Here is a 13,587-nt window from a genome sequence, read left to right as displayed (position 1 = left end):
TTCTATGTAATTTTTTTTTTCATTCAATGATTTAAGAGGGGAATTATGTCTGATTGAAGGTTGTTTTCGTCCAAAAAGGCTGGTGTAGTATTTTAGAGGACCTTTCGACAAATATTTCCACCCCTTTCTCATTATATTTACTAGGGCTGCAACTCGAGCCGGGTTTTACCCGACCCGCATCGACCCGACCTGAAAATAGCCTGGGTTGCGTTCAGGTTTTATGGGTTTCGGGTCGAGCCGAGTTGAGCATTCAAAAGCCCGCATGAATCTCGGGCCGAGCCGGGTTTGAAGGGGCCCGACCCGACCCGAGTTACATAAGTTATAGTATGTACATTTTTTTCTATTGTTAGTTAAAAGTTAAAAGTGAAAACCCACGCACCCACTGTTATTGTATGTGAGTGTAATTTCTGCTTCTATGAGTTGAGTTGATTCAAGTGTTTGATTCACTGTTTGATTGTAATTACAACATTGTTTGATTACAGCATTGTTTGATTCAAGTGTAATGTGAGTGTAATTACATCATTGTTTGATTCAAGTGTAATGTGAGTGTAATTACATCATTATTTGATTCAAGTGTAATGTGAGTGTAATTTTTGCTTTTATGAGTTGAGTTGCCTTGTCAAACAAGAATTTTCCTTAAAAAATTGCGTCAACGTGAAAAAACCCGACCCGACCAGAGATTTATAATGGGTAGGGCTGGGTTTGGGAATCGTGGGTTTTCCGAAAAAAAACCCGACCCGACCCGACCCGATCTGAGATATTTCTCGGGTAGGGTTGGGTTCTCCAAAACCCGACCCGCCCGACCCGAGTTGCAGCCCTAATATTTACCCGTTATGTTTCCCTTTTCTTGAAAATGAAGTAAAATACCAAAAAAAAAAAGGTAAAATGCAGACTTCTTTTGAAAAGGACAAAAAAGTAGGGTGGGAATTACGTAAAGTGGGTGGAAATATCATTTTACATTCATAACTTTTAATGACTAATGGGCCGCCCATCCGGATAGTAATGTTTTTTTTTTTTTTTTGTTGTTGAAATGTCGTGTGTTGTTTGTTTTGATCTGATTAGGCGGGCTTGAAAGATTATACAATGCTAGTGGGCCCAATGTTGGACAGATGATTATATCTTCCTGACCAAAGAAAGAAGGGTATTGATATTTGTACTTCCATTTTTTCATAATGACACAAACTTACCTTGCCTTTTATATTTTAAACGCTTTCAAAACCTAATACAATTCTTCGAAAGCTGTCAGCAGCCGATTAAAAAGGAAAATATACAAGGCAGGGTTTGTGTCCTTATCAAAATATGGGGGTGCAATAATCAGTAGCCTAAAATAATTACTTTTACGATTTTTATGAAGGACATCCAACGGTTAGGATCATCAGATGGGAATCCCAGTAAGTTAATTTGGTGGTTGTATGGGTTGGACGGGTATTTTTGGCAGCTTTTGCATCAGTTGATGTGTTGTTCACCCACTAGATTTGACACAAAGGGTGGTCCATACCAAAATGGGGTGTAGAAAATAGAAGAGGCCAGTGATCTGAACCGTTGGATTATATTTTTATAATTTCTTTGATTTAATACACCCACCTTTTTTGGTCTTAAGTGAATTTTTGATGTCTCACATTAGCTTCATTTCAAAGAAACAATAGGATTGGTTTGGGCATTTAGTTATAGAGTTTTTATATTGTGTTGGCAGGTACAGTGGCCCATGTTATTGGATGATCCAATCCGTTCATTTGTTGGGCCCCGACTTAAATAATTTGTACCCAAAAAATTATCTTGACCCTCCGATATGCAGAAATTTAAAATGAATGGCAAGATAATAGAAAACTCTACAGATCGGATGGTAAGGGCTATCAGATGAAGGGCTTAGATCACATGTTGAAAAGGCATCTCATCCATTAGATCGTGTTGGAAAGGCATATCAAAGGAGTGAAAATCAACGGTTAAGCTGTTACTGGGAAAAAAATCTAGAAAGATGCCTTTAGATAAAGGGGTTATGTTTATTTAAGAACATGTGGCAATGGATTGTAATCATGTGGCAGATCAGATCAACAGAGGTTCTTTTTAATCATAATTACCACAGCTACAGTCAAATTAAAAACATTTGTTAATGTTATAGATTAATCATACAGTAAACTCTGCTACTACTAGATTTCGCAGCTGACTTTTGCATAAGAGAACAGCCACACAGGCTCACTTTTCTTGAAATTTTGTCTTTGAAATTCAACTAGGCAACCTAAGAGAGGGGAGTGTGTGCGGGGTGAATTAGGTATAATATCAGGCCACGTTTGGATACCCACAAGATTTAGATTTGGATTTAGATGATATTTTGAACTGGATCAGATCCTTAGATTTCCAAATCAGCTACAACAGTGCAAAAAATTCCGATTTTCAAGTCTGTTTTGTGAGACATTATTTGGAAATTAATATTTGTGGCAACTTCCTTCACCGTCGTTGCTGCTCGACGTTGCTCCGGCAGCAACGAGACATCCCTCCCTCCCTTTCTATCTCTTTCTCTCTCTCTTAAAACATAGTCATGAAGGTGATTGATGTATTTTGTATCCAAAACTCAAATCCAAATCAAAATACAAATGCATGAGGTATCAAAATGGGAATTTTGTGGTTTAAAAAACTTGTTTTTTGCAAAACACTCTTTTTCAATCCTTTTTTTAAAACCTATTCTAACCCTTGTTACTTTGATCATGTTAAGAGTAGAGTTAAGGATATTACCAAACACAATGAGCAATGAGAGAGAGAGAGAGAGTAAGAAGCACACCACAAAGAATACCAAGATTTATAGTGGTTCGGTCTTCTCAAAAGACCTACTCCACTCTTCCAAGTTTGTTGTCTTTGGGCTTCTCCACTATTCCGGACACCACACCACGGCCGGATCCAAGGCCTCCTTACAATCAACGAGTCTTCCCAAGAGTTACAAATGTATAGGCTTCTTAAGCAACTCTTAGCTCACGCAATACATAGATCCCTTTTGAATCTCTCTAGAGAATGAAAGTCATGGCACTTAGAGAGAAGTAAATGAATAAAAGAGCAAAGCGAATGTAGGTGAGGTATTAAGGATGGACAATGGAGGCTTAAAAATGTAAGAATGTAAGAGTTGTAAGAAGTGAGTTATTAGGGTTATAAATGTGTATTTATATGTGAGCACAAGAAAAATCCTAATTCTTAGCTTTCTAGGACGTCCGGAAAATATTGCCGTTTGAATTTCGAAAGTGCGCTCAGTTCCGTCACGGACTTCCGCCGGTTTTCTAGGCGTCCGTCGTCGGTTCGGCCATTTTTAATTTTCATATCAAATCTCAGACGGACGTTCGCCTTTGGCTCGGCTATTTTTTATTATTTTTGAGTCCACTTACAGACGGACGTCCGCGGATATCCCGGACATCTGCGATCGCCTCAGTTGTTTTTTTAATAATCTGCCAGGTTACAGACGGACGTCCACCAAAATTCCGGACGTAAGTGATTTCCCTGGAAGCTTTAAATTACATTTTTGAGGGGAATTATATACAGACTTTTAACCTATTTGGGGAGTGTTCTTCCTAGACATATTTAAGGATAATGAGGGGACTCTCTAAGTGCCAAAACCATTCAAGCTCATCAAGAGAGATCCTACAATCTAATTTGCCTTAAGTACTCTTCTATTTTTCTTCTCTTCTTGAATCTTCATGAATCTTCGGACTTCATTCCACGCTGTTGTGTGTGCGTCAAAGCTCCGTGGATCTTACAACGTCCGAGTCACTTTGCATGGATGTGATGTATTATACCCTAATAACTTCATAGGCAAGCGACATTAGATATAAGTGATCAGTCAATGTGGGTTTGGTTCCAATCAAAACTTAGGTGATCGATAACCGTTTGGCTTACAGTCTTATTCATTTAATTCATCTGAGGTGTCTGTTCTCATGCAAAAGTCAGTCATGAAATGCTTTTCGGCAAAATTTCCTAGCAAATCCCTTCAGAAAAATGCTAAAAACATAGTAACTATAGGGATTTCTTCATAAAAATCACCTTTCGCATCCGGTGTGCCATTGGATGTGATCAGTTCCATTCATCGGATTGCCAATGAATGTTGATTCCTTTTTTGGTTGTCAAAATTGCAATGATATTCAACTTGACTTCCCAATATGTTTGAGACATCATTTTTGTTTTTTCTTTCCCATATGGTGCTGATGTGGCATTAATGCCCCCTACTTATCTTCCAACCAAATTTTACAAAAAAACGGTAAAATTTTGGTAGAATAATAGTAGAAAAGTGATGATAAATTCGCGCCCCCTGTAGGATGATACGCATCCCTTTAATGTAAATTGACATAAAAAGCATTAATGTCTAACGCTTTTTGGCGTCAATTCATGTTAAAGGGGTGCGCATCATCCTCCAGGGGGCACGAATTTATCCTCTCTCAAGTGGAAAAGGTTTTGTCTTTTATCTCTTTCTCTCTCTTCCATATCTCCTTCTTCTATCTATATATTGGTAACGGCACCCCTACTTTTTCTACTACTCTTTGACAGGACTATCGCGCAACCAAACACTACTTACCATTATTCCATATATTTCAATACTCCGCCTAGCTTGTCCTCTTTCCCCAGCTTACCTACCTAAAAAAGAAAAATAAAAAGACTATCGCGCAACCAAACACTACTTACCATTATTCCATTATTCTCCGAGTGGTAATTCTAAACATTTTCTATGCATGTCTCCTCACTTTTGACTTCTTATTCCAGTACTCTCCGAGCCACCCCCGCCGAGCCAAACATAGCCATGTTTGGCAATCATGAAAAAAAATATTCCATGTAATATTAGTGGGGTCAGTTGTTAGAGAGAGAGAGAGAGAGAGAGAGAGAGAGAGAGAGAGAGAGAGTCTGGAAAGCTGTTGAAACACGGGGAAAAAGAAAACCCAAATTGAATATATATTTCTTTCACTGTTTTTTAGAATTTTCTCATGCTCTATTGCTCTCCCCACTCGTGCTCTCTCAAGTCTAGCCCCGCCCCTCCTCCTCAACTCCTCGTTTGGCAGTTGGGCCCATGAATATTCCATGGAATAATTTTTCACGGTTGAGAAACGTACTCTTAGACTTACATAGAACCAAAATAATAAACTCCTTCATGGAATTTAAAAGACATATTCCACGTACCCGTCTTGATACATTGAATGACTAACTAATTAGCATAAAAACAACGCGGTTGCGTATTCCATGGTTTACGTATTCCGTGGTTTACGGGTCCTATGCTGAATGACTGACTAGTATAAAACCAGGATTAGCTGTTAATATCATATTCCCTAGTATAAACTACTCTAATTAAAAAAAGGGAAATGTTATCATCCTATGGTACGGGCCATACCATACTAACCCTCCGATCTGAATGTTAGAAGGTCGATCCTCACCCTGGTTAGGATCAACCTATGGAAATGATTTTTAGGGTACAACCTATTTAAGCTGTGGCCCATCTAATGGACGATTTGGATAATCCTATGGTACGGGCCATACCATACTTTTAATAAAGTGAGGAGTGCCCTCATCAAAATACAGTAGTGCTGATAACATTTCCCTTAAAAAAATTGAAAGAGGCTCTTATCATAGAGTATTCCATATCATGTTGTAGTGGTCTGTATACACTGAATGACTGACTTTCATATCCCTAGTACATCTCTAAACAGTTTAGGTTTGTCTTACATGTGGGAGTGTTAAATTAATGTCCTTTCATTGTTTCCATCTTTGAAATTCAACCTTCTTATTGTTAGATTTGGTTGGAATGTTGTGTGGTTTTTCTCTTCCAACACTCCAACAAGTACGGCAAAACCCACATGGGTTAGTGTCGTCTTTCTTTGGGTATTATATGGTGGTGTCCATATCAATCACAAATACTCCATGTCACATCCCTATCTCGAGTGCCTGCGATCCCAAATATCATATGCTCCATGTGACATCCCTATCTCAAGTGCCTGTGATCCCAAATATCATATCCTCCATGTGACAATTGTTGACTTTTTATGTGAAAAAAGTCCTTTTGTAATTCAAACTTACAATGGGGTGTTTTTAGTCATTATATGTATGCTTTTGGGCTTCTCATTCAAATTACTTGGGCTTCCCTCCAAAAAGACTAAAGTCATGAGAAAACTTTAGTCCTAGATGTGAAGTGTGAGAGGATGATAGTGGCCATATATATACTTTCACTCTCTTACTCTTGTGAATGAGCAAGAGGTCATGGGGTTCCTACGTGCACGGATCGCCCGCTTGGGTTCGGTGGGCTTTTGGTCTTACCACACACGCGCGCCGCCCGGCAGCGTGGGTGGACCTAAGGCTTTTCTTTTTCTATTATTTATTTTTTTTCCTTTTAACGGTCAATAATTTATTTATTTTGTTTTAACTCCTTTTTACCGTTTGAGATTCCTTAATCGTGGTTTAGTGACCGTTTGAAAAACGTCTCTCACGCACTAAAAGAGTGCGACGTTTCACCTTAACATGTCGATTACCTTTCTATAAAATCGGTTTTAGAAAAAACAGAAAGATATCCTTGACGGATTCTTCTTCTGCTCTTTCTCTTTTCTAGTTTTCTGCTCAAGGCTTTTGGCAAATATAAGCGAGTTCTTAGGCATCCGGGTTGCGTGAGTGCACACCCCTGGAGCGAGAGTTGTTGTATCCTGGAGGTATACGCCGAGACGCCCATCTGCACCGTTGATTCGTCATAGTGGGGGCGAGATTTGCCTTAAGGACAGCGAAGATTCTTCGTGCCTCAACTCGATAAGTGATCTAACGATTTCTCTTTTTCTTTACAGATTATTATTGCAGAAAATAGTATTATTGATCTCTGTCTTCAAGTTGTGAGGTTAATTTGTTATAAGGTATTCTCGAATCCTAAATTACAGATTTGCACATCAATTTTTCTAACAACAGCCTCCTCTAGTGTATTTATGACGGCTCTTTTACACTAGAGGAGGCTGTGCCAAGTGAAAAAAGGGGGCGATTGAGTAGTGCTATTATCAAAATATGGTAGTGCTGATATTCATCCTATACATGTGTGTGTAAAATGATATTTCCTACCCCCTTTCTTTGTCTTTTCCTTTCCTGAAAGTGGCTGTTTTCATGAAAAGACAAGCAAAAGAGAGTAAAGATTTTGTTGTCTCTAAAGTGGACACACAAAATAGGGTGGAAATGCTAAAAAAAGGGGGGGTGAAAATGTCATTTCCTTATTAGATACATATCGTGGTGGGTTTTGATTTGCCAGTGAAACCAATTGGTAATAAGTAGGACATTTGAAAGGGCACAAAAAAGTTCAAAACCCATCACCATATTTCCTATTGAATCATAAAAATAAGATTGACAAAGATATAGTCATGAAACCATCTATAAAATATATGGTGGTGGGTTTTGAACTAATTTATTAAGAGCAATGATAGATACAAGGGAGCCCTTGCATAAACAGCCGCGGAAGGGCCCTTCATTGGATCCACCTCATTTTCAGTTACAATTTAAAATTGGTTGAAAAAGTAAAATCAGTTACATTTGATGATGTGGATCCAATCAAGAGCCCTTCTGTGGTTGTTTATGCAAAGGCTCCCTTGTATCTATCATTCCTCATTTATTAATAAAGTTGTGTTTTTGAGGGGTTTGATTGGGCCCCACTTCATTGATTAAGTATCTTCTTGCGCCGACCGGCGACGGTGGGGTCCATCAATCTTTGAATTCAGGGGTGACAACGGAGCCAAAAAATTCATGTTATAATACCTCCTACTCTAGTCCTCCATCTAGGAAGAAACCAAATGAGCATTCTCAAGGCCCATAGGAGTTAAGGAGCCCAATAAACCAAAGGTCGTAGCAGTGCCCTAATGCATAAGGATCATTAATGATAGCTTAATGGACAGATTGGTAGTTGAGGAAGATTCCCTTAATGTTATTAGATGGATGGACGGTAGCGGGAATTTTACGTGGAGATTTGCAGATTTCATCGACGAGATTCGGGATCGTTGTTCAGCTAATAGCGAGGCGGATCGTTTAACTAGGGAAGGGGTGAATCAGGCATCCTTGGAGATATTCGATTTTCTTTACCCATTATTAGATTGTTGTTTTTTATTGTATTATTTCTCTTGCATTGTCTTTTACCTCAAGATCTGCTCGGTCTTGTGGCTTGGTCCTTGCCATTTTTTTAAAAAAAATGCATGTTACAAAGTTCTTGATATATTAAGGAAAATGTTTGAAAATTTTGAGATTCGGACCCATATATTTAAGTGCATAGATTTTAATGGAATCGATATTTTTAGTACCTTTTCCTTCATTGACAACTTCATTTGTTAATGTGTCTTTCCCTAACAAGACAACAAAATGCCGCGCGCGCGGTGGGGGGGGGGGGGGGGGGGTTTATTTCCCATATTATAATTTGACCTAAGTAAATTTTTATAGTACATTGATCAAATAAATTGTTCACTATGATTTTTTTGCGATTATTCATTTTATTCTGAAGTTCTAATTATTTGCAAAAAAAATAAAAAAAATAAAAAATCATGTTATAATAACTACCGTTAAAATGCAATTTTTTTTTTAAAAAAAGAAGACCAATTTGGTAATTATTTACCTTTTTTTTTTATCAATTAGATTCTTTAAAAATAATTACCTGCTTTGCCTGTTCTAAGGGGCAGCAGGACTTTGAGTATACTTCAAAGCTTAGACTATAGAGTTTAAGCGGTTTAGGTAGGAGAAACGACCTTCCTCCTAGCTAATTGAGTGAAGAGAAAGCCTAACAGAGTCAATAGGAATGTAGGAGAGCTACTAAGAAGAAAGTCACTTTCATGGTTGATGGTAACATGCAATATATGGGTCCCACGCGGGAGCATGTATGATCGTAACCGTTAGATCTTGTAGATCATCATTAAGGCACCCACATTATCCATCGTCCCATCCTGAACGAACATGCCATGCACAAGATAAACAATTACAAAAATCAATGGTTTAGATTTTCTCCGCGATACCCTAAACAGAGTTTATTGGATTAGGGGCAGAGGATCGTACGATCGAGAATTGATGATTATTGGACTGTAAATGTAAACCAAATGAGGTCTAAATATGCATAGTCTGTTCAAGCGGATTCAATATAGGGTCCATGATTTAGTGGGCTATAAATCAACTTAATACATGTTCTTTATCGAGTGGGTCTCATTATTCAGCACATAGTGGGTCCATCAGTGCCCCTAGCTCTGCCATTTGCTGATTCTTTCACAGTGATGGCCATGTAGATCAATGGTCTCGATTATGTTCGATACAAATGCGCTTAAGAACCTGTCAACCTGTTAACAGGGGGCTGATGTACTTTACGTGTGAAGTATTCAACGGGCCTGATTGCCACGTACACTGGAGCTGGCTGTCCCATGTAAAGAAAAGGGGCGAATTTATCATTGCCCTTTATAAAAACTCATCTAGGTTCTATGCCCATTTATACACCAAAGGAAACAAAGCCCTAGGGTAGGGGTTCAACTATGATATTTTGGAACCATAGAATTCTCTTTTAATCCCTCTTAAGCTCTCATATAGTATTTTCTTTTAGTCTCCATCATGTATCTCCTATTAATCGGTCATCTAAATCTTCATTTAGCATGAGATAATGCTGTGAGCACTCAATTTTACAAGGATGCGTAGAATATATTAATTTATGCATACTAATAAGGGAAATGATATTTACGCCCCTTTCATAACCAGGGACACCCATTTGCCAGTGTACTTTGCAATCAAAGCCACTGGATTTTTTTGACATATAGTACATCATCTCCCTTTTTGCCATTGATACACTGACGTTGGGTGTCCCTGGTGATCAAAAGGGGCGTAAATATCACTTCCCTACTAATAATTGTGATTATATTTTGTTTAATCTATGAAATACTAGTATTGCCTATTATTGTATGTACTCAATTTTTTATGCTCTTCTGTTCATCTTATGTGTCTGCTTTCTTTGCTAGGAATGAGTTTTCATGTGTTATATCTTTCTCCCTAGGCACGATTTGGATTTAATCTCTAACTAATTTTGCTGAGTTCTTTCTCCATAGGTGCAATTTGGTTTTAAGCTCAAATTAATTTTTCTGGTTTTAATCTTTTAATCATTAAGAAAGAAAAATGCATGCAAGTAACTAATGAGAAAAGTCTTTTCTAAAAAAAAAATTCCACGGAATGTGCTGCGAGTCTGGTTTCATCATATTTGAAAGACCATTTTTAACCACTTGGGAAACAATGACCTACTCAAAGGATTAAGAGGCTTTTAAAATTCAGAATTGCTCACTAATGCTTGGGCTGCAATTTGCTGAAAAATTATTGAGTTTTTTGGAGGCACGCCGGAGTTGTCGAAGTATTCATTGAAGAAATGCATTTGATTAATAGGGGAAATGATTTCTGCACTCCAATGTTTTGATAAACAGGCACTCCATTTTTTATCGTGTAGTATTTAAAGGGCTGTCAGAGGAATATTACGGTTTTCAAAAAGCTCTTAAAGACCTTTAAATACTCAAAAAGCTCTTAAAGACCTTTAAATACTACACGACAAACAAGTGGAGTGCATGTTTATCAAAACAATGGAGTGTTGAAATCCTTTCCCAAATTGTGGTTTTGTTCATTTGTTAGGATATAGATTTTTTAGTGGTATAAAAGAACTTCTACATCAATTAAGCCTCTTAATTTTTCTAGCGTCTAAGTAATTTCTGATATCTATTTTTAAATCACTTGAAGTGTTTATGAATATCTGTTTTTTAACAAGACAACCGGATATATTGTGACCCAATTCTTGCCCATTCCGACATCGGTCCATAGTGACCCAATTCTTGCCCATTCCGGCATTGGTCCATTGCGACCCATTTCTTGCTCATTCTGTCATTGGTCCACAGTGACCCAATTCTTGCCCATTCCGGCTTTGGTCCATAGTGACCAATTTCAACTCGTCCATCAAGGCTTGAGTATCATCTAGTCCTATCAAGGCTATGATCTATTGGCTTTTAAGCCCTCTTCGTGACACATCAACAATTGGCATCTTCTTCGGCGACCATCATCAATGATCATTGGTAGCAACATCAGTCTTCATTAAAGAATCTTCGTCATCGGCTTCTGGAAGTGTGCATCAAATCAGTTGATTTTACATTTGTAATTTGGGGAATTCTATTGCATTGGGGAATTTTTGTTGTCAAACGTATATCAATTTTCAATCCATATACGTTTGAGGGGGCATGTTAGAATATGTGGGATCCGACAGTTAGATTGGGTTAAGATCTCACCGTTGGATCATCTTGGAGGTAGATTGGGTAAGTTGGCTAAATGAAGCAACTAGATAAATTAGGCAAGTAGATTAGAAGAGGCAAGCAAGAGATATTAGAAAGTAGATTTGATTTTATAAATTTGATTAGGATTATTTCCTTCCACAATTATCTTGATTTAACTTCTATGTTTATCATGTAAGTGTTCTTCATAAGCACACCTTGAGATTATTGAAAAGAATCCAAGAATTCAGATATTAGTAAAATCTTAAAATTTGGAAGCCCTCTTAGACAGACCACGGGAAAGGTAGGTAATCCACCATAGTTGTAAGGCTGGAAAGTGCTACCACCACCCACTGCGAAATAAGGATTTGATTCTATCATTCGCTGTCTCTTTGAGCCGGCCTCGTACAAGTCCGAACCCCCCCCCCCCCCCCCCCCCGCCCGGCTTCCCTACATTGCCCTTCAAGTTATTCAGCCCAAGAGAAAAAAACACCCCACACACTCAAACCTGTTAATAAACAGACCCAAACCCATCATTTCCTGGCCTAACTTTTTATCCTGCTAATTTTGAATCCTTTCTCATACTTGAGAAATCCACCCAGTAAAATACCAGGTAAACCCAGAAAAAAAAGGGTAAACTATCTAGAAATGCAAACAAAGATACAACAATGGTAAGAAAGCATCACCCAAAAACAAACTTCGAGAATTAAAAAAAGCAGGCTGAAATAAAGCTACCGACATAAAATCACGACTAATCATAGCAACTGAGGAAACGATATTCGAAAGGGACAGATATTAATGGATTGGTCAGTTGCAGTTGATTGTGAACTCAGTCTAGAGATTAACATATACTGTTAGGCACTTCAATGAGCAGACAAGTTAACAAAATTTTGAAAACATAGTGGTGGAAGGATTGTTAATGTCAACTGACAAAGGTCTGATGAGTATATAATAAACCTTACCAAACCATGAAAGTTCCAGCTCAACCAAGAAAGCAATATTATGTTTGGGGTGCGTGAACGTTTATCAGTCTTGCATTAGAATTGCATCAATCAACTCGCCTGAGTCGACTCCCTTTTACCTTGGCTGAGTTTTTGTCCGACCCCTTTTTTGTCATACCAAGTCAATTAAAAATTGAGAGTCGACTATGATTTGCTTTGGCCGTGATTTAGTATAAATCTATGTTTTGAAACATTTGCTTCATGTACCAAACATTTAATAATAGAAATGCATACGCCATGTCAATCTTCATTTAAAAGCCCCTAGTTCAATCACTTAGAAGTCTGCATGACCACAGGGCAAGGACCATTAAACTCGATTTCCTTATGAGGCATTCTCTAAATCAACAACCAGACACTGCGTCAATAACTTCACTTCCCTTCATATATCCACTCAAATACTCAATAATGAACACCTTGCTGAGTATGGAAGTGTCAACATTGTAGGCCCCACCTTTGGCTTCTTATTGCTCAATAAAATCAAGCTGATAGTGATTGGAAGGCCCAATTATGCCTCAAAAAATAAATGGATTTTAAAAATAAAATAGATGCAATAGCCCACATTCATGGCCAGAAGTACATGGTTACCATGGCCAGATAAGATCGACTTTAGCCTTTAGGTCATGGCTCATCTATGTAGGACCCACCATACATAGTTGGTCAAACAGAACAAGGTGGGTGCCACTTGTACAGTAAGGATCCACAGGGTTATTTTCATCTTTAAATTTGGAAAAAAAAAACAAGAAGTATGGCATCAGCAAGGAACTTGTCAACAGATACTTACCTTAAAGTTCAGAGATCAAGTGTAAGCCATCATATGCACAAACTTTGCAGAAAACCCAGAACCCATGAAGAAAAATACAACATAAATATAGAAAAATTAAGGAAACAAAATCCAAAAGAAAACTCACGAAGAAGAAAAGGAAGGGAAACAAAATCCAAATGAAGCCAAGAAAATCCAAACTCGAAAAAAAAAGGAAGAAGAAAATATAGAATGATAGAACCCAACAAAATTCCACATCCAAAAAATAAAGGAAAAAATTCCAATGTTTACCGAAAGAACACGAGAAAACCCAAAACGATGTGAAAAAAGGAATTCCAAAGAAACCCAAAACAATTAAATCCCAGCTCAAATTTTTTCATATTAATAAAAAAAATTATGGGATAAATGGAACAACGATCAAAACTCTTAGACGAACAAACCCACAAACCTTCCCCAAATTTTACCCAACAGAGAAAGATAAAGTTGTGTGAAACTTTTTTTCTAAGGGAAAAGCCTAGAAGCCATAGGGGACAGAGAGTACCAGATACCCCTTGTTAAACACTTTTCAAATAAGAAATGCACTTAGTCA

At 37.8% G+C, this 13,587-nt stretch overlaps 1 non-coding gene across 1 annotated transcript; it reads right to left on the bottom strand.

The window, feature by feature from the left end:
- Positions 1 to 12,985: 12,985 nt before the first annotated feature.
- Positions 12,986 to 13,047, bottom strand: LOC143886979 (small nucleolar RNA snoR101). The gene has a single exon (XR_013253966.1). It is a non-coding gene; the product is annotated as a small nucleolar RNA snoR101 (small nucleolar RNA).
- Positions 13,048 to 13,587: the final 540 nt, after the last annotated feature.

The sequence above is a fragment of the Tasmannia lanceolata genome, unplaced genomic scaffold (genome assembly GCF_043159265.1).
Source record: "Tasmannia lanceolata isolate RefF3 unplaced genomic scaffold, GAP_Taslan_0.1 ptg000011l, whole genome shotgun sequence".
Classification (NCBI taxonomy): Eukaryota; Viridiplantae; Streptophyta; class Magnoliopsida; order Canellales; family Winteraceae; genus Tasmannia; species Tasmannia lanceolata.
This window is presented reverse-complemented; position numbering and strand designations above follow the sequence as displayed.